This window comes from Schistocerca nitens, chromosome 8, assembly GCF_023898315.1.
Source record: "Schistocerca nitens isolate TAMUIC-IGC-003100 chromosome 8, iqSchNite1.1, whole genome shotgun sequence".
Lineage (NCBI taxonomy): Eukaryota > Metazoa > Arthropoda > Insecta > Orthoptera > Acrididae > Schistocerca > Schistocerca nitens.
The window spans coordinates 65,932,927-65,955,419 of NC_064621.1; positions in this window are offsets into that span (position 1 = coordinate 65,932,927).

Below are 22,493 nucleotides of genomic sequence, written 5' to 3' on the forward strand. Positions count from 1 at the left end.
TACAATATCTGTCTGTAGGTCACCAAGTGGCGATTTCCACAGATTTATACAAATAATTTATTTATTTATATATTTACTTAGCATCCATGTCATCGTACAAATGATATTGGACTTGTGTAACTCTTCAGTGTTTCCCGGTGAGATCTTGACATGTGGAAGAATCGGGTCTACTGCTGGATGTTTGTGTCGCTCTGGCACAATATTTCGGCCACGTAACTCATTGCCTTCTTCAGGTGCTACCTGAGACTGCATACAAAATGAAATAGTCTACAATTGGATTTGTCATACACAAAAATGAAAATATAGAATGCACAAAATGACAGAAAACTTACAGTTTCTTTCCACATAAATGGTTTATAGTAATTTGTTTCTCAGTATCAATATATAACTAGTACTATAGATGGTAAAGTATAATAAAAGCTGAAACAAACGAAGATAGAAAATTTTTGATGTTATATGGACAGTGTACTGTCATACTTCCAGAAGTGTGGATTTAAATCTGATCTCTCTATCTGACACAAGACTCAAAACAGAGCTTCACACTCTACTTAGAACATATGGTTTTCACAATACTGTTGAGAATTTTACTAAAATAAGAGAGAATACTGTGATTTTATAATTACAAATGCAGAATCCAGTAGGTAGAGGTGCCTTATAACTCAGATGAGGCTATCGAACCACAATTCCCAGTCTTTAATTATAAATGATGCTGTGAAGGCAGATACCCACTGCTGTTTTGCTGGATATTTACTTCAAACCTATAGAAGAGTGCCTACCAAATACCACAAGAACAGTAAATAAAAATGGAGAGCACGTGCCACAGTTGATGAAGGGTTTACTTGTATCTCATAAAAAATTATGAGGTTTTTTTTTAAAAAAAAAAAAAAAAAAGGAATTCTTACATAATTGCCACTACTGCTCAAACATTTGTCCTAGGTGTCATCATAGACAGATAACTGTTTACTGTGGGAAGACATATTCCCACCCTAACAAGCAAACTAAGCTCATTTACGAAACATTAAACCACTAGTAACAGATGCTGCTATGCAAATAGTGTATTTCTCATATTTTAATGGTACCATTACCTATGGAATAGAAATATGGTCTCAGTCAAGTGATGCAAAAAAAGTTTTCAAACTGCAATAAGTAACCCTCAGAATAGTGGATAATGCAAGAATAATAATAAAAAAAAAGCAGAGGGCAAAATTGTTGGAAAGACATTGTTTTAAACCATGAGTTTAACTGTGTAAGATTCACCAATCAGATTAATTATTGAGTAACTTTATTAGTTTGCCTGGAAGAAAAAAGAAAAAGAAAGAGAGAGAGAGAGAGAGACTGTCAAAATGGCAAACTGAAATAAACAAATTAGTTTCATACTGATACACCATAACTGCAAAATTGACAGTCACAATAGCAAACAGAGTGACAAACTGAAACAAATTAATGACTTGAACTGCAAAATCCAGCAAACTGCACTTCTTGGCCAGTATCAGAGGAACTGTTAAAATTGATTGGAATAGAATAATTTTATTGTCGTTAGGCCATGAAGGCAATAGACAAAGTCATACATATAATAAAATATAATTCATGTTGCAGTAGAACAATAGGTTTGTTATTACAGTGTAATATTACAATTGATGAAATCCTGCAAAGTATTATTTCTAACACAATATAATTCCTGTTGTAAAAGAGCAATAGATTTGTTATTACAGTATAATATTACAATTGACAATGTCATACATGTAATACAATATAATTCATGTTGCAAAAGAACAATAGGTTTGTTATTACAGGGTAATATTACGATTGGTGAAATCCTACAAAGTCATACTTATATTACTAAATAATTCCTGTTGCAAAAGAGCAATCGGTTTGTTATTACAGTATAATATTGCAATTGATGAAATCCTTTGTGTTGTAGAATGGGTGGGCAGCTAACCAGTCATACAGTGCTTGTTTGAATGGTTGCTCTGGTAAATCTTATATAGCTAGTGGAAGTTTGTTAAATAATTTGAGCCCCATTAGTTCATAACTGTTCAGTGATTTTGAGAGTCTGTGGAATGGAGTATAAATACATCTATTCATTCTAGTGTTGTAGAAATGTATAATTTTCTCTGCATTTAGCTTCCGGTAGCTCGGGTAGCTTCTTTTTTGTGTAGATTAAGACGTTTACTACTGTCATAATTTTTTGCTCAGAAAACAAAGGTTTACAGTGTGCCTTATATGATGAGCCTGTACTTACCCTAATAGCTTTCTTCTGTAGTAGAAGGATGTCATGCACACAACTGGAGTTTCCCCATAAAATGACACCATAGGTTATTATGCTTTGGAAGAATGAGAGATAAGATATTCCAACATAATTTTTAGGTACAAAATCCATTAGTCACCTTAACAGATAGATTACCCTAGACAACTTACCACTAAATTGTGGCATGTTGACCCCAAGATAATTTGTCATCCAAATATACCCCTAAAAACTTAACATAACTAGGATCATCAGATGGTAGCTTGTCTTTTAGACTAAATTTTTATTTTTATTTTTATTCTCCATGGACAAATACAAGGATTTGTTTTGGATTGTTTACATATTGATCATTTACTCTTATAACATTGTGGGAAACAATTATATAAAATAGATCTAACAGATAAAAAATTATGTTGCTTTTTTTTGTACATGTAAATACTATTTATACAAATGAAAGTATTCTACTCCTCTGAGAGGAATTCCTTAATACTATAAAAACATTTATTGCTGAGGGAACTCCTTCAAGGCAATTTCAAGGCAGCTTCCACATAAGCTTTTTAATTTTTTTGGAAGTTTGTTATAAAATTTGATCCCCATGTAATAGGGACTCTTGTCTGCACTTTTTGTACTATTTCCTTCCAGGTGATAATCATCGTCCCTCCTAGTATTGTACATGTGCACTTCTCTATTTAGATGATTGTACTGCTTGTATTTTAGCATCACCTGAACAATTTTATAAATATATAGTGATGGGAGTGTTAGTAGTTTCTTAATTTTAAAAACTGCTTTGCAAGACTCATTATATCTAAGCTTACAAATGATCCTAACATGGCAGCAGCACATCCCCATACTTCAATTCCATCTGTGAGGTATGGATACACTAAAGCATAGTAGATTATACTCATTTGCTCATATTTAATAAATTGTGACATTGTCCACAATTGATTTGCTAAGTTTTTGGCAAAAGAAATCGATATGATGCTCCCAAGAGAGATGCTGATCTAACATTACGCCAAGGAAGGAGGTTTTATCTTTCAATTTTATTTCTGAACCATTGTCAGTCACAACACTCCATTGCATTTCATCTTGTTTGTGGTGTATTTGAAATTCCATTAGATTTGTTTTATTGATGTTTAAGCTTAAGTGATTGTTTTGGAAGTAGTTCTTCAATCCAAATAAGACATCAGAACAATTTTTGGCCAAATCATTCTCATTGGTTCCCCAGTTAACAACGGTTGTGTCATCCGCATAGTTAAGTATCTTGCTGTTGTGTTCTGTGGGCAGATCATTAACATATGCCCTTGGGGCACACCATACTTTACTATAGCTGGACTGGAGCTGTACTTCTTAATAACATTGCCCACTTTGTGTGTGACTTGTGTGACCTGATATCTGTCTTGTAGGTATGATTGTTTGAGACTTTTGGCTATTCCTCTAACACCATAAGTTTCCAGTTTCTCAAGTAGCAGCTCATGAGATACTGTGTCAAATGCACGTGATAAATCTAGGAACAAACATGCCACCCTTTCTTTTTCATCTAATTCCATAAGTATCGTATGTACTACATCACTTATGGCAGATGATGTTGAATAGCCTTTCCTAAAACCATATTGGGTTTCTCGAAGTACTTTTTCTTTGACAAGAAAGTTTTCTAACCATAGTGAAATAATCTTTTCTAATACTTTGCTTAGGATTGGAATTAAGTTAATGGGTCGGTAGTTTTCAACTATGTCGATACTACCTTTTTTGTGCAATGGCTTGACTATTGTACATTTTAATTCAGATGGAAACACACCTTTATTCAAACTTTCATTGAAGAGGTGGACCAGAACAGGTATTAGAGAACGTTTGCATCGTTTTAATATAATGGAGGAGATTTCATCCCATCCCGTAGAGAATTTGTTTTGCATTTTATTTATTATTCCCTCTACTTCAGTTGTATCTGTTTATACATAAACACTGATTTTTGTACCTGGTAAGGAGTTCTGTAGACATCAATGTCAGAGGTCACACACATGGTACTTGAATTTATAAAGTGGGTATTAAAAACATTGCTGATCATATATGGATCTGAAATATTTACATTATCAGTTGTTAGTTGGATATTGTTGGCACTAGGCTTTGGTTTTCTGCTGATTCTCTCATTTACACAGTTCCATATTGATTTGCTTATGTTATTTGAGGTAGCAATTTTTTGCTGTATAGTTTCCTTTGTGTATACATTCAGTGCTTGTTTATAGGCTTTTTGACATGTTTGGTGTCTCTAGTTGATGTGTCCTGGAACCTTTATATATTTTCCAAGTAATAAACATTTTCTTCTTCAGCTGTTTTACTTCTGAAGGTAGTCTTATGTGGTTTTGAGTATATTTTTTTCTGAAAGTAACTGGACATGTTACATTGAAATGGGCAAAGAAAGTGTTATAAAAGTAATTCCATTTGCCTGCAACATTTTCTGCACAATATATGTCATTCCATGTCTCAGGTGGCAGTGCAGACCTCAACTTCTCTAAACATTTTTCATTTGTACATCTTATTTCAATCGTCTCATATGTACTTTGTGAATCATACATATTCAGTATTTCCATTGTCTGGCAAAGATTATCAGAAAGGTGAAGGTTTATTATGTCAACTCTGCAGTTATCTAAGTTGGTGTAAAAGTGATTTATACAGCTAGAAGAGTCCTTAGTTAGTCTGGTTGGCCCATTAATCCTGTCTGACTAATTATAGCTACATAGAATATCATTTACTTTTTATAATCTTTAGTATACTTTAAGGAATCTATATTAAAATCACCAGCTATAACAATACCTATGTTATTTTTTCCATGTTTTGTAAGAAATTGTCCACAATACTACTAGGAGATCTGTACAGACCTATAACAATCAGGGGCACTTTGTCTACCAACAGCTTTATTACTGAAATTTCAAATGTCATTTCCACACTAAGTTCTGTGATAAAATCCAGTTTTGTGACATGTAGATGGTCTTTACAATATATGGCAACTCCCCCGCTTTTATGTTCTGTTCGACAGAAATTACTACTCAGAGTATAGTTGTCAAATTTAGTCATTGTAATTAAAGTATTAGACAATCCATGTTCTGTAAGAATAACTACATCTGCATTTTCCTCACTTAGTGCTTGCTGTAACTATCTGCTGAGTTTTATTTTCACCAAGCAAAAATCCATTTGCTTTAAACCAGTATGATGCTCGAGCAATTGTCTCTGCAACACAAGTTCTAAGGCTATTGAGTTCATTACTGTTGTTCAGAAACCTTGTATCATTTGCATATAGTGCAGTTTTTTATTTAATACATGATGGCAGGTCAATCATTATTAGGAACAGGAGAGGGCTCAGTACAGATCCCTGTGGGATACCTACCTTAACTAGTTCTACACTGGACAATTCTTTGCCAACACAGACAGCTTGCTTACGGTTCTGTAAAAATGATCTTAATAGTTTAAGGCTATTACCTGTAACACCATAGAAGTCAATTTTTTTAAGTAGTAGTGTATGTTCTACAGAGTCAAAGGTTTTGCTTAGGTCACAAAAAGTTACTTGAGCACTTTATCCTCAAATACTTGATGGATGTATTTTACAACAGCATCTATCGCATTAATTGTTGACATGTTTTTTCCTAAAACCATATTGAGATCCACTAATAGTTCCTATATTACCAATGTAATCAGATAATTGTTTATAAATTGTGCATTCCAGAACTTTAGAAAAAGATGGGATTATGGAAATTGGCCGGTAACTTGAGGCAGAGTCTTTATCCCCTTTTTTATAAACTGGAACTACCCCAGATAGTTTAAGCTCATCAGGAAAATATCCTTCAGCTAGAAATTTGTTTATAAAATGTGTTAAGGGGTACACTATACTGCCTACGACTTTCTTCAGTATGTTACAGGATAAGTCATATATGTCTAGACTGTCTGATGATTTTAACTGCTTTACTATTCTTAATACAAAATCTGGTGAGACCTCAGAGAAACTGAAGATACTTGTATTTGTTGATGATCTACAACTATTTTTTGACAGTAACTGTGATGAGCTGATTTTGGGTTTAGCAATACTACTTCCTACTTCTTCAACTGATTTAGCAAAATAATCACTGAATTTTTGGGGAGATATATTAATTGTAACATTTCTTTCATATTTAGCGACACTATTCATTAGCTTCCAACCAGCTTTGCACTTGTTGGTGATTTTCATTGTGTTGAAGGTACATCCAAATACAGGTCACATAACATTTGTGCACTCCTCGGATAATTTCCTGCAGTTCCTGCTGTATTTAGTGTCCATTTCTGTACACTGCAGATTTGATATGGCTCAAGAGGAAAAAGTCAAGGGGTGGCAAATCAGGTGATCAAGGCGAACATTCCATTGGACCTCTTTGACCTATCTAGTGCTTCATTCAGCAGTTCGTGAGTTGGTTGTCCAAAATGTGGTGGTGGTCTATCTTGCTGAAAGAAAAACACCATCATTTTTAGGGATAGATTATGCTAATGGGGCAGGAGTGTCAACTCAAGATGCACTCTGCACAGTTCAGCAGTGAGCTTGTTGTTAAGAAATATGGGGCCAATGAGAACATCCCTGTATATGCTACACCACACATTTAGCCTTGTGTCAGTTTGATGACGAGCATCTACAGCAATGCATGGGTTTTCAGTTGCCCAATAAACAGCATTATAAACACCCTGAAGAATGCCACTTGCAACAGTGACCGAAACATATTGACAATGGGATCACAAATACAAAACAATTTTATTGACTGAAACAGCATTATGTCTACTCGCTGCTCCACTCAGGTGGAAACTGGCCTCATTGTTGAAAAAGAATATCAGCTTCAAGCTGTGGCTGATGTTCTCATCTTTTTATCAATTACTATCATAACTGCACATGCCTAGCTGCATCATTTACATGTAATTTCTGGACGAAATGCAGATAATGTGTATGGAAATGATTTCTGGATAATATCCTGGATGCAGATGCTTGACTGATGTCACACACGTGAGCCACTTTTCTTGTTGACCATGTTGGACTGACTGACTGCTAGCTGAGGCTGCATGATCTGTTGCTGCACATGGCCGCCCAGATCATTGTTTGTCATGGATACTGCCTGATGCCTTAGACTGCTGTCCAGTGGTTGCATGATATGGGGGTGGTTTATCTGGATGCAGTCTGTGATATTCCTCAGCAGCTTCCCATAGACTTGGAGTGACGTAACATCTCTGACTGGAGAAAAAGGAAGATCACTGCCCCAGAAGGTAAAGTGAGTTAGTATGCTCCGTACACTTGTAACAATCACACAAGTTATGTTTATTGTGTCCAGTAATAAATAATGTGGAAATTGTATCTCTATGATGTGTCACTATTTTGCTATCACACCTCTAATAACCCATTTCCCACAGACTCATGCCTGCAGCATTTCTGCCCTTTCCTGAACTGAGTATTGGCACACTGTTGTAGATTATTCAGAGGCAGGGAGGCAGAAAAATACAACGTTAAGGTAATGATTTATAACATAATTTTCGTGCTGTTTTGTTGTTGATTACCGAAAAAAATATGAATTCAACACCAATATTGTGATTTAAAACTTACATCCAAAAATTTTGCTCTCTATTGGTTTTTTTGGTACCTGCACAAATAATGGAATTGCCCTATGTAGCGTGATTTTTGAATCACCCTGTGTACATAAAACAGATGGGAACATAAAAAGCAAGTTCAATAACAATGAAGATGTACATAAAATGCCACGAGAAACATTATATAGTTCAACAACACAACACAGCTACATTTGATGTCTGCTTGTATATATATATATATATATATATATATATATATATATATATATATATATATATATATATATATCTAAAAAGAAAGATGATGAGACTTACCAAACAAAAGCGCTGGCAGGTCGATAGACACACAAACAAACACAAATATACACACAAAATTCAAGCTTTCGCAACAAACTGTTGCCTCATCAGGAAAGAGGGAAGGAGAGGGAAAGACGAAAGGATGTGGGTTTTAAGGGAGAGGGTAAGGAGTCATTCCAATCCCGGGAGCGGAAAGACTTACCTTAGGGGGAAAAAAGAACCCACATCCTTTCGTCTTTCCCTCTCCTTCCCTCTTTCCTGATGAGGCAACAGTTTGTTGCGAAAGCTTGAATTTTGTGTGTATATTTGTGTTTGTTTGTGTGTCTATCGACCTGCCAGCGCTTTTGTTTGGTAAGTCTCATCATCTTTCTTTTTAGATATATTTTTTCCACGTGGAATGTTTCCCTCTGTTATATATATATATATATATATATATATATATATATATATATATATATATATATATATATATATATATATATATATATATATATATATATATATGAGACTTACCAAACAAAAGCGCTGGCAGGTCGATAGACACACAAACACAAATATACACACAAAATTCAAGCTTTCGCAACAAACTGTTGCTTCATCAGGAAAGAGGGAAGGAGAGGGAAAGACGAAAGGATGTGGGTTTTAAGGGAGAGGGTAAGGAGTCATTCCAATCCCGGGAGCGGAAAGACTTACCTTGGGGGGAAAAAGGACAGGTATACACTCACACACACACACATATCCATCCGCACATACACAGACACAAGCAGACGTTTGTAAAGGCAAAGAGTTTGGGCAGAGATGTCAGTCGAGGCGGAAGTAGAGGCAAAGATGTTGTTGAAAGACAGGTGAGGTATGAGCGGCGGCAAATTGAAATTAGCGGAGATTGAGGCCTGGCGGATAACGAGAAGAGAGGATATACTGAAGGGCAAGTTCCCATCTCCAGAGTTCTGACAGGTTGGTGCTAGTGGGAAGTATCCAGATAACCCGGACGGTGTAACACTGTGCCAAGATATGCTGGCCGTGTACCAAGGCATGTTTAGCCACAGGGTGATCCTCATTACCAACAAACACTGTCTGCCTGTGTCCATTCATGCGAATGGACAGTTTGTTGCTGGTCATTCCCACATAGAAAGCTTCACAGTGTAGGCAGGTCAGTTGGTAAATCACGTGGGTGCTTTCACACGTGGCTCTGCCTTTGATCGTGTACACCTTCCGGGTTACAGGACTGGAGTAGGTGGTGGTGGGAGGGTGCATGGGACAGGTTTTACACCGGGGGCAGTTACAAGGGTAGGAGCCAGAGGGTACGGAAGGTGGTTTGGTGATTTCATAGGGATGAACTAAGAGGTTACGAAGGTTAGGTGGACGGCGGAAAGACACTCTTGGTGGAGTGGGGAGGATTTCATGAGATCCATCCTTCATGAAATCCTCCCCACTCCACCAAGAGTGTCTTTCCGCCGTCCACCTAACCTTCGTAACCTCTTAGTTCATCCCTATGAAATCACCAAACCACCTTCCGTACCCTCTGGCTCCTACCCTTGTAACTGCCCCCGGTGTAAAACCTGTCCCATGCACCCTCCCACCACCACCTACTCCAGTCCTGTAACCCGGAAGGTGTACACGATCAAAGGCAGAGCCACGTGTGAAAGCACCCACGTGATTTACCAACTGACCTGCCTACACTGTGAAGCTTTCTATGTGGGAATGACCAGCAACAAACTGTCCATTCGCATGAATGGACACAGGCAGACAGTGTTTGTTGGTAATGAGGATCACCCTGTGGCTAAACATGCCTTGGTGCACGGCCAGCATATCTTGGCACAGTGTTACACCGTCCGGGTTATCTGGATACTTCCCACTAACACCAACCTGTCAGAACTCCGGAGATGGGAACTTGCCCTTCAGTATATCCTCTCTTCTCGTTATCCGCCAGGCCTCAATCTCCGCTAATTTCAATTTGCCGCCGCTCATACCTCACCTGTCTTTCAACAACATCTTTGCCTCTACTTCCGCCTCGACTGACATCTCTGCCCAAACTCTTTGCCTTTACAAACGTCTGCTTGTGTCTGTGTATGTGCGGATGGATATGTGTGTGTGTGTGAGTGTATACCTGTCCTTTTTCCCCCCAAGGTAAGTCTTTCCGCTCCCGGGATTGGAATGACTCCTTACCCTCTCCCTTAAAACCCACATCCTTTCGTCTTTCCCTCTCCTTCCCTCTTTCCTGATGAAGCAACAGTTTGTTGCGAAAGCTTGAACTTTGTGTGTATATTTGTGTTTGTGTGTCTATCGACCTGCCAGCGCTTTTGTTTGGTAAGTCTCATCATCTTTCTTTTTAGATATATTTTTCCACGTGGAATGTTTCCCTCTGTTATATATATATATATATGTGTGTGTGTGTGTGTGTGTGTGTGTGTGTGTGTGTGTGTGTGTGTGTATACCCGTCCTCTTTTCCCCCTAAGGTAAGTCTTTCCGCTCCCGGGATTGAAATGACTCCTTACCCTCTCCCTTACAACCCACATCCTTTCGTCTTTCCCTGTCCTTCCCTCTTTCCTGACGAAGCAACCGTTGGTTGCGAAAGCTTGAAATTTTGTGTGTGTGTTTGTGTGTCTTTTTATTGTGTCTATCTACCAGCGCTTTCCCGTTTGGTAAGTCATGGAATCTTTGTTTTTAATATATTTCTCCCATCTAGAAAGAAGTATTGTTTATATGGCAGTAAAACTGTACAACTGCTTACCATTTCATATTTCAAACATTAGCTTGAAAGAGAAATTTAAGCAAACAATAAAACTATTACTTATAGGAAGTCCTTTTTATTCAGTCAATGAATGCATGTTAAATGCAAGAAATTGGAAATTTGCATACAGTGTAATGGAATTAAAAAGCACATAGATTTGTTATAAATTCAAGATGTGTTCTTATATATGGTAGAATAAACATAAAATGTGTAATTACGTATAATGCTATTTTATTTGAAAATTATATACCTTGATAATTAAGTAGTGTTTATTATCATTATTGTGTTAAACTGAAAATGTAAATATGTACTTGGATCTGATCCATATACGTACATCCAAAACTCCAAAACAAAATACATAAATATCTTAAACATATCACATAATTTTGCAGCAAGGAACTTAAAAGCCAAACAATCAACAAACATATACACACACATTGTATTTACTCAGGCAGATAGATTTCATTCCTGGAACTATTGTGTGGATATTATTTCTTTTGTACCTGTTGCTGGAAAGGCTCATTTAGACATACACAAGAAAGACAAAAAGGTTTTTCTACAAATTGTAAAAGAAGCTCAAAAATGAAAGTTGAAAACCATTCACAAAAATACCAATAAATAAATTGATCAGAAACAATAATGTGTAAAGTAGGTATGTGCGCATCTTACAGAGTGCTCATAAAAATGTTGACATTCTTACTCTCGCTTTCCACTGCTAGTATTTAACAACATTTTAATTTATTTCTGAAAACTGGTATCCCATGTACACTAGCATTGTGAGACCAAATAAGAAACTTCCTGAATTAATAAGCAACAATACCTATGAATTATCTACTTGAGTGGCATCAAATCAAAGAGCTTGTCGTATGCCATAAGCCACACTAAATTGATTTATTGATTTACTGAATCTTGGAAATCCAAAGAAATAACCAATATTGTGTCAGAAAGGCAGAAAAACACTTTTGATAAAAAGCTGATTCTTCATTGGCATTACCCTTTCAATTCAAGTACACAGAAAAATTCAGCAGACTCTAAATCAAAACTACAACATCATTCTTCAATGGAGGAAACAAAAGAAATGGAAAACAATACAAAAAATATAAACCAATCCAATGCCACTGTAGAAGTGAATCTGACATCAGAAACATCAAATAATCCTCTGCAGCAGAAAAAGAAGACAGTAAAATCACCATCTAATGATGAGCAACAGAAGAGGAATAAGACAGCAGCTCCAGTGCCGAGAAGGAAGATTACAGCCTCACCAGAAGTGAAGTGCCCAGCATCAAAAGAGCCAGCAATGGTTCATCTACAGAAGAGAAAGGCAGTAACTCCAGCTCAGTTAAGTGATTTTTTTCTGATGGGAGCCAGAAAAAGGACAAAAGTACAGGAGGAGTAAATACCTCAGTTAATACATTAATAATTACACATCAAAACATTCAATCAATCAGAAACAAACTCTTAAACTTACAAGTAGCTATAAAAAGCAGTGGTATAAGACCTACTGTTCTCTGTGTAACTGAACATTGGCTAAAAAACAATGAAATAACTTGTATAAACTTAGACAATTATAAGTTAGTATCATACTTTTGCAGAAAGAATTTAAAAAATGGTGGTAGCTGCATATTTGTTAGAGATTGCATCTCCTGCCCTGTAACTGCAATTCCATTGGAAAGGTATGCAACTGAAAAACATTTTGAGTATAGTGGTATAAGAACTGAATTGCAAAATGTAACCTATGTAATAATGTCTTTATACAGAGCTCCCAGTGGTGATTTCAGTGTGTTCATAAAAACCTTGATAGGCTGCTATACAATTTTGGCAGAACAAGTTAATTTTATGTGGAGACTTGAATATTGACTCCCTATCTTAATCAAAATATAAAACGAAACTAGAGAGCTTACTTATAATGTATGGTTTACATAACACAATTCAAAACTATACGAGAATAGGTATGAACACTCAAATTGCCATTGATTACATAATTACAAATATTCAGTCTGGCAGATATAACTGCCTTACAGAAGACATAAGTTTATCAGATCACAACTCACAAACAGTAATAATAAAAGAAGTAGGGAAACTAGATTCACTCGGCTTTATCCCTTACAGAGATATGACAAGTTCTAAGGTGAAGAGTGTTTGCCAACCAAAACTAAACCAATAAAGAAAAAGCAAGGAAATCTGCCATGGCTAACAAAAGGTCTATTAGTATCCTGTAAAAAGTTGAAACTTCTTCATGCAATTTTGAAAGCTTCAGATGGGCCTATTCATTTTGTTGAATATTATAGAGCCTATAAAAAGATTTACAATAAAACTTCAATAGCTGTAAAAAACTGTATAATGGAAATGTTATTACACAAGCTCCCAACAAAGTAAGAAGAATATGGAAGATAATAAACAGAAACAGGAAAGTCATCAGGAAATAACAATAAAAGCTTAAGGCTAAAAATCAATAATGTTGTAACGGTTAATCCAATAATCATTAGCAACACTTTCAACCAATATTTTACCAGCATCTGCCAACAACTTGCACAGTTACTAGTTGAGAATAAACAAAAGTCACCCAGTAACTCATGTTACCTGTACGCAGCAACTGAAAAAGAGATAAAAATAATAGAGAAACTAAAAAATAAAGCACCCACAGACCATAGGCATAAATGGCCTGCAAATAAAATTTTGAAGCTAACTCCTAGGTAAACTGCTAAACCCCTCTGTCACTGAGTCAACTCATGTCTCGAAAAGGAATCTTTCCAGATAGAATGAAGATTGTCAGAGTACTACCACTATTAAAAAAAAGTAATCACATGTGCCCAGATAGTTAAAGATGCCCGGATAGTTACAGACCAGTTAGCCTTCATCCCGTTTTGTCAAAGATCCTAGAAAGAATAATATTTGTTAGGTTAATGGCATTTTTTTTTTTTTTTGATAAAAACTGTATCATAAATTGTAGACAGTTTGGGTTCCAGAAGGAAAAATCTGCAGTGTCAGCTGCATTTGAACTTATTAATATAATCTCTGCAGCCCTAGATCAAGGCCAAATCCTGGTTGGTGTTTTTGTGACTTATCTAAAGCTTTTGATCTTTCCAATCACCACATATTAATAATGAAGCTACACCATTATGGAATTAGAGGAACTGCTCCTGATATCATAAAGTCATTTCTGTAGAACAGAAAATAAGCAGTGGAAGTGTCAGACAATCAAGGGAAACAGCTATCAGAACTACAAGATGTAAAACATGGGATGCCATAGGGTGCTATTCTAGGACCCCTCCTTTTCCTTATATACATAAATGATTTATCTTGTACCATAGACAGTGAATTTATACTCTTCGCAGATGACACAACAAGCATAACTGTGAGACCAAGCTTACAGGAGGCCATCAGTAAAAACAGTCAAACACTTGAAATGATCACCCACTGGCTTGAACTGAATAGGTTAATCCTCAATTATGGGAAAACTAATGCAATCCTATTTAGGAACACCAAAAGAAAAACAAGTGAACCGAAAATTTGCACGAGCTAGATGTAAGAGTAGTTGAAAGTGCTAAGTTTTTAGGGATCACTGTGGTCAGTTGTTTAGGATGGAAGATATTTCCAATATCAGCAATAAACTTAGCAGTGCTGTTTTTGCTCTCAGACAAATTAAGCCACTAATAACTGAAGATGGTGTGCGCATGGTGTATTTTTCATATTTCAATGCTATAATCAGCTATTGTATAGAAATCTGGGGCCACTCGACTGAGGCAATTAAAATATTCAAATCACAAAAGAGAGCAATTAGAATAATAGGAAACAAAAGAACAAGAGGTAGTTGCAAGCCTCTTTTCAAAAAATATAAGATTCTAACCTTCTACAGCTTGTACATATATAAAATTCTGCTCCTTGCTTGGGATCATAAAGATAAATTCAACAAAAATGAAGATGTACACCACCACCAGACCAGAAACACCAAGAAATTAAGAATTCCACAGCATAACACAACTCAATATGAGAGAGGCAGTGGTTACATGGCAGTAAAGTTGTACAACTCTTTACCACCACACAGCACTATTGCCAAATCGAAGGATAAGTTTAAACAGTCAATCAAACAACTGCTAATAGAAACTCCTTTATATTCAGTCACATAATTTCTTTAAAACGAAAATAATTGAGGCAAACAGGCATAGTACACTAAAAAAAATGTACACAGGTATAGAGAAAAAGAAAAAGTAAAATGTGTTAACTTCTTAACAGCATTGTTTTATCTAAATATTTTGTTTTCTACAGTATTATTGCTGCTAATTTTTTTTATAAATGTAAACAAAATGGGATCTAGAATATGTATGTGCTGTATGACTATATTATACCGTATATATAAAATGATGGACCCATAGTATAGTATCATTGCAATTAAATGTTCTGTAATTTAGGTACATAGATTATGTATGCCTTACAAAATCCATTTACTTTACAATATCTAAATTTTTTATCTATGAGGTAAATTTCCAGAAATGTTGTGCCTAAAATTTATTAAAAATATGGCATTTCAGTCTTCGACCGTTATTTTTTATTTTCACTGACCAGTTTCAGGCTAGCTGCCCATCTTCAGATAAAGTTAAAAAATATAATTAACAAGAGAGATATAGTACTGATAGAACTCTCTTAGTTTACAAAAAGAAATTTTGGAATGTATTAAGTGCCAACATACCACATATTGCAGTTACAGAGTAACCTGTCAGTACAGAACTTTTGGCTCGCTGTCATAACTTAAGTAATTTTTAATCTGTTAAACCTTATATCACAGTATGGAGAAACCTGATTTGTAACAGTAAAAAGTGCCCTCTATCTAGCTGCAGTGGAAAGGCCCTCAGCGTACTGGCAGCGAGTATAATTGGACGCGGCAGAAGAGGACTTAGCGTGGTGCTGTATACATTCTGATATAGGGAAATCCTCTCCACCACCAATCAATACAAAGAAGAGGAAACACACATTTTCAAAAGAATATGTATATGTTTTAATTGTATTTTAAAGTTTCTTTATAAATTTTTAAATTAGAGTAAATTATTTCAGTTCATGGTCCACTCAAAAACGATTATTCATATGTTATTTCTTTAAAAATTGTCTTATTATTAAAAAGTATCCTGCCGTTAATATGTATGGTGACAAAATAACATCTTAGTACATATACACAATTCTTACAGATAGAGCGCACTTTTTACAGTTACAAATCAGGTTTCTCCAAACTGTGATATAAGGTTTTAACAGATTACAAATTACTTTAGTTATGATAGTAAACAAATAGTTCTGTACTGACAGGTTACTCTGTAACTGCAATATATGGTATTTTTGCACTTAATACATTCCAAAATTTCTTTTTGTAAACTGGTAGTCCCATCAGTAACTGTAGTAACACAGTTCACGTTTTCCGTTGCACTTCACTTAGCGTAGACTGGGAACTGTGTCCTAGGCATGCCCGATGTGAACTGAATGGGCATGGCCCGGGCTGCCTGAGTTGTTGTTGTTGTTGTTCCATCGGCAGAGGTTGTGGCCGAATTCTCGCGTGCCCTCTGGTGGACGGGACTACTTGCCGCAACCGTCCGTGACACGCCGTGCCAATGTGCACCTCCCGCGATCTTTCTGGTGGCTACTGCACTCCTCCTCCTTCGGGAGGGGGGGGGGGGGGGTGAAGCCATTGTGATCCACTGCATCGGAAGGTGGAGCATCGGGCAGGAGCGATGACCTCCATGTCCATGGGAAGGCCGGAGTCGAGGGGATCTGCCAACCCTCGAGCCGGAACCTTCGAATACGGCTGGAAGTGACCCACACGGAGAGGCCCCCGTCGTCCCACCACTGGAGCCCGGGACAGAATGGGAGACAAGCCTTCGAACTCTGGATCCTGGTCCACCTCGGGAGGGGCAAGACTCAGTGGCGGGGACGATGGGGAAGGGACGACCACAGGTGAACCAGCCTCCTGAGAAACCGGGCCTGCGAGGGGGGGGCAGCTCTCGCCGGGGCATATCTAATGATGGTAATGCCGGTGCTGGAACTACTGGAGGCTGCCAAGGCTGAGAACCATCGCAGTGCGGCGGAGTCACAGTGGGGAGGTGCGGTAACGTCCCCTGAGAAACCAACACGGGTGCTGGCAATGGGGAAGCCAGCGCCCGAGGGTTCGGAGGGTGGGAGCCCGAACGTGGACGTAGCTGATTTTGGTGACGATGTACCTCCCAGTCCCCCACCTGCAAGGTATAGAGCCGGCGGCCATTTCGGCGCAGGACCACCGTGGATTGTGGATTGACCAAAACCACGTGCCCAGACCGACATACCCGGTGGAAAGCCAGGTACTCTGTTTTGCGAAGACTGGTGAGGACCAGGCCAGAGGAGGTGCAGCAGAGTCCTAGGTTGGCGCCCGTGGAGGAGCTCTGTGGGGCTGCGTTCTCCCATTGGTGTGTTCCGGTATGCCGTCAGGAAAAACATCAGTGCCTCCTCCGCAGGAAATTCGTGCACATACTTTTTCATCTGCATCTTAAATGTGCGAACCATGCGCTCGGCTTCCCCATTCGATTGTGGATGAAAGGGGGGAGAGCAAACGTGCCGAATACCTAAACGCCTACAAAAATCCTGGAAGGTCTGCGAAATAAACTGAGGTCCATTGTCCGAGACCAGGGTGACTGGCAGAGCTTCCACAGAAAAGATTTTTGCTAGTGCCTGGATTGCAACTTCTGAAGTGGTTGAGGAGCAGCGAACCACATATGGGAAATGGGAATCGGGAATAAGCATCAATGACAATGAGCCAAAAGCCATTGAGAAACGGGCCCGCAAAATCGATGTGGACACGTTCCCATGCCTGGGTTGCAGGTGTCCATGAAGAGAACGCTGACCTGGGAGATGCCTGTTGGCTTGCACATTGGAAACAGGCGGCCACCGAGTGCTCAATTTCTCTGTCAATACCGGGCCAATAAACATGTCTGCGAGCCAAGGTTTTAGTACGGGAAACACCCCAGTGCCCCTCAAGTAATAACGTGAGGACTTCCCTTCGCAAACCTGCAGGAACAACCATGCAGGTAGCCAGAAGGAGAACTCCTTCCAAGATGGAGAGGTGGCCTCATAGAGCAAAATAATTACGAAGAGGGTCTGAGGCCCGGCCTGGAGGTCGGGATGACCACCCCTGCTGAATGAGGCGAACTACTTGCCGGAGAACCGGGTCAGCTGCCGTTTCCATGGCGACTCTAGAACTAGTGATCGGGAAGCCATCAACTGCTTGGCGAGATGCCACATCCAAATGAAAACACATAATCTCCTCTCGATCGAACTTAGAATCCGGGCCCACCGGAAGACCGGAAAGAGCGTCTGCATTGGCATGCTGTCCGGTAGGGCAAAAATGAATGTCATAATGGTACTTAGAGAAGAACAAGGCCCAGCGCTGTGGTCTGTGGGCCACCCTATCCGGAATCTGAGAGGCGGGGCCAAATAATGATATTAACGGCTTATGGTCAGTGATTAACTTAACCTTCGTGCCATACAAGAAAGGGTGAAACTTGGTAACAGTGTAGACAATGGCCAAAGCCTCTTTATCCACCTGGGAGTAATGGGCCTGCGCAGGACCAAGAGCTTTAGACGCAAATGCTAGTGGCTGCTCGGAACCATCCGCATTGCGATGGGCCAGGACTGCCCCCACTCCATACTGTGAAGCATCTGTAGCCAGGACCAATGGCTTATGGGGGTCAAAAGTAGCCAAACAAGGCGCTGACGTAAGGAGGCCCTTCAACGAGGTGAACACTCGCTCGCATGCAGGCGACCAATCAAAAGGAACACCCTTGCGCAGAAGGCAGTACAGGGAGCAGGCTATGGTGGAAGCCCTGAGAATGAACCGGTGGTAATAAGCAATCTTGCCTAAGAAGCTTGTAACTCCTTCAGTGAAGTGGGCCGAGGATGGTCGACGATACCTTGGACCAAACTTCCTAGCGGCTGGACGCCGAATCGAGAGATGGTGTAGCCCACATACTCAATGGACGGTTGGAAGAAGTTTGACTTACGCAGGTTGCAACGCAAGCCCACTGACCTGAATTTGAGAAAGAGGGTGCGAAGGTTGTGCAAGTGTTCCTTCGTGCTGCGGCCTGCGACAATTATGTCGTTCAGCTAATTAAGACAATGAGGGATTGTCGACGTGACGTGCTCAAGATAACGCTGGAATATCGCCGGGGCACTGGATATTCTGAAGGCCAACCGCTGGTATTGGTAAAGGCCAAATGGGGTGTTGACGACTGCCAGCCATTTGGAGTCCTCATCAAGTGGTATCTGATGATAAGCCTCTGAAAGATCAATTTTCGAAAAATATTGGCCTCCCGCCACAGCAGAGAACAATTCATCAGCACGAGGCAAAGGATAGGTGTCCACCACCAATTGGGAATTAATGGTGGCCTTGAAATCGCCACAAAGCCATAATTTTCCCAAGGGTTTCCTGACAATAAGAAGTGGCGAAGCCCACTCACTAGAAGAAATGTGAAGAACGACCCCCAGGGCTGTCAGCCTGTCTAGCTCTTCTTTTACCTGAGGGTGGAGAGCCAAGGGGATCTGCCTCACGCGTAGAAAACACGGGCGAGCTGACGCCTTCAATGTTAAGTGAGCTTCAAAGTCTGAAACACGCCCCAGGCCCTCCTCAAAGATACCCAGAAAATCAGTGATCAAAGATTCCAATGATTGATAGGGAACGTCTTTGGAGACCAACTGTATGGTGTCAGCGATAGAAAAACCAAAAGCTTGAAAGGCATCCAAGCCAAAAAGGTTAGCGGAGCTCGCATCACTGACAACAATAAAAGTAATAGGTCAAGTGACTGATTTGTAAGTCACTTCGGTAGTGAATTGACCCAGTAGGGGAATGAACTGTTTACCATAACCACATAGACGCCGGTAAACTGGCGCCAACAGGGGCGACCCAAGGTCGGAGTAAGTTTGTGCATTCAACAAAGAAACTGCCGCACTCGTATCTACTTGCAGTTATAGTCGGCGCGACCGAACCAACACCGCGATAAAGAGTTTGCGTGCCGATGCATCGGGAGCCTGGCCCGATGAAACTTCCTGAATGTCAACGTCCATGTCCTCTGTACCTGCTTCCTTCGATTCTTTTGAGGCTGAGCAGCAAACTTTAGCAATTTGTCTTTTCTTATTACATTTGCGACAAACGGCCCAACGCTGGGGGCACTCTGACCAATTGTGATGTATATAGCATGACGCACAGGACGGCAACAGGGGACGGCGGCAGGAACTCTGTTTACGCACCGTGCGGGAGCGGCCGTAACGGCCGGATTGTACCGCTCGCACATCGTCCACCCCGGACGCAGTGGACGTGGCCACGCCGCCCTGAACCACCGCGACATCGCACCACGCTTCCAGCTGTTGACCTGCAGCATGAGAGACTTCATACGAATGAGGAATGGACAGGACTTCCTCAAGGGAAGGGTCTTCTAACTGCAGGGCCCGTTGCTGGACCTCCCTATCAGGGGCCAAACGAACAATGACGTCGCGCACCATAATGTGGGCATACGACTCTCGCGACTGCTCCATGACAAAATGACACTTGCGACTAAGGCCGTGCAGGGTAGCGGCCCACGCCCGGTAAGACTGATGGGGCTGTTTCTTGCATTGATAGAACGCGACCCTAGCCGCCACAACATGCGTGCAGTGGCGATAATATGAAGACAGCAATGAACACAATGCGTCAAAAGACAAGGACGAGGGTTCCTGCAATGGCGCCAGCTGCCGCAAAACTTGATACAGCGAGGGAGATATCCAAGACAAGAAAAGAGCACGACATACCTCCACATCGGTAACATGAAACGCCTGGAAATGCTGCCGAAGGCGATGTTCATATGCGTCCCAATCCTCTGCCGTCTCATCGTACGGGGGAAAGGGAGGAGGGAACGGCGCTGGAGCAGACTGCGTGGAGAGCAACGCCGGAAGCACTTGTTTCGTGGTTGCCATGAGCTCCGTCTGCTGCTCAACCAAAACCCGCACTAAATCCTCCATGCCGTGGATAAGCTGCGAAACCGGAACAACGACGCAACATGCGAAAGAACGACCCTACTTGGTGCCAATTGTGTAGTAACACGGTTCACGTTTTCTGGCCCACTTCACTTAGCATAGACCGGGAACTGTGTCCTAGGCATGCCCCATGTGAACTGTATGGGCACGGCCCGTGTTGCCTGAGTTGTTGTTGTTCCGCCAGCAGAGGTTGCTGCCGAATTCTCGCGTGCCCTCTGGTTGACGGGACTCTACTTGCAGCAACTACCGTCCGTGATGTGCCGTGCCGATGTGCGCCTCCCCTGATCTTTCTGGTGGCTACTGCAGTAACTATATCGCTCTTGTTAATTATATTTTTTAACTTTATCTAACAGATCTGAAGATGGGCAGCTAGCCTGAAACCAGTCATTGAAAATAAAAAATAGTGATCCAAGACTGAAATGCCATATTTTTATTTATAGAAATCATGTCTAGTTTTGATAAAATTTATTAGTTATCTTAGCAAAACTATAGTTTGAATCAGTAAAAGTAATGTATTTTATTGGAAAACTGACAAAGCAAATATGCACTTGGACTTACTCCATAGATGTACATCATAAGCTGCTAAATAAATAAAAAAAAGATACATGTTTATCAACATCAATACTACTGAATTTGTAGCTTTCTCCTGCTTTAAAACTGGTGGCTGTAATATACTTCTCATCCCACTGCTGCAACATAAATTTTTCTGTTTAGTTTCATGGTTTTATGTAGTGTTTTCATCTTTATTTTTCTTGACAAGTGTCATTTACTTAATTACACACTCCCTACAGTAATTCTATCTCTGCTACCTTCTCATTTTCATTTGTCTTGAAACAAATGAAAATGCATATAAAAATGTAATTTGTCTTCTCATGCTTCTCTGTTTCTATTTATATTTGTCATGCTTGGTAGGTCCAAATTGAGGAGCAAGACTTCATGGTCATGGAACAAGTCAGTACATCAAATTATAATAGGAGAGTAATAACAGATAAAATGAAACTTATGTAAATCCTATGCAGATAACAAGCCATAAATTTAAATAAACATACTCTACAATGTAACATAGGATTCAGCTCAATTTTTTAATTTTTCCAGGTGTTCTTTGACAGAATAGAAGGAGTGAGCCATAAGGAAACATTCCAGTTTAGACTTTAAAGTGTGTGGATTGCTGGTAAGGTTTTTGAATTCTTGTGGCAGCTTACTGAAAATGGTTGCACCAGAATACTGCAAACCTTTCTGAAAAAGGGTCAAGGAGGTGCATTCCAAATGCAGTTTGGAGTTCTGCCAAGTATTAACTGAGTGAAATCTGCTAACGCTTGATAATAATCTGACATTATTAACAACAAACAAAAGTAAAGAAAATATTTACTGATAAGCCAATGACAGAATTCCCAGACTACTGAACAGAGGTGAACAAGATGTTTGCAAACTTACACCACATATTGCTCTGTCTGAATGTTCCCCTAGTCAGCCATCCAGGCTGCCTGTTAGTGCCAGTAACCTGTTTTGAACATTCTAGTGGAAAGCAACTTTCAAAGAGCATGAGAAATGTGTTGAGACAAGCATTTTATTTATCATCTAAGTTATCAGCACTATGAACATCCTGCCACGCTTGTT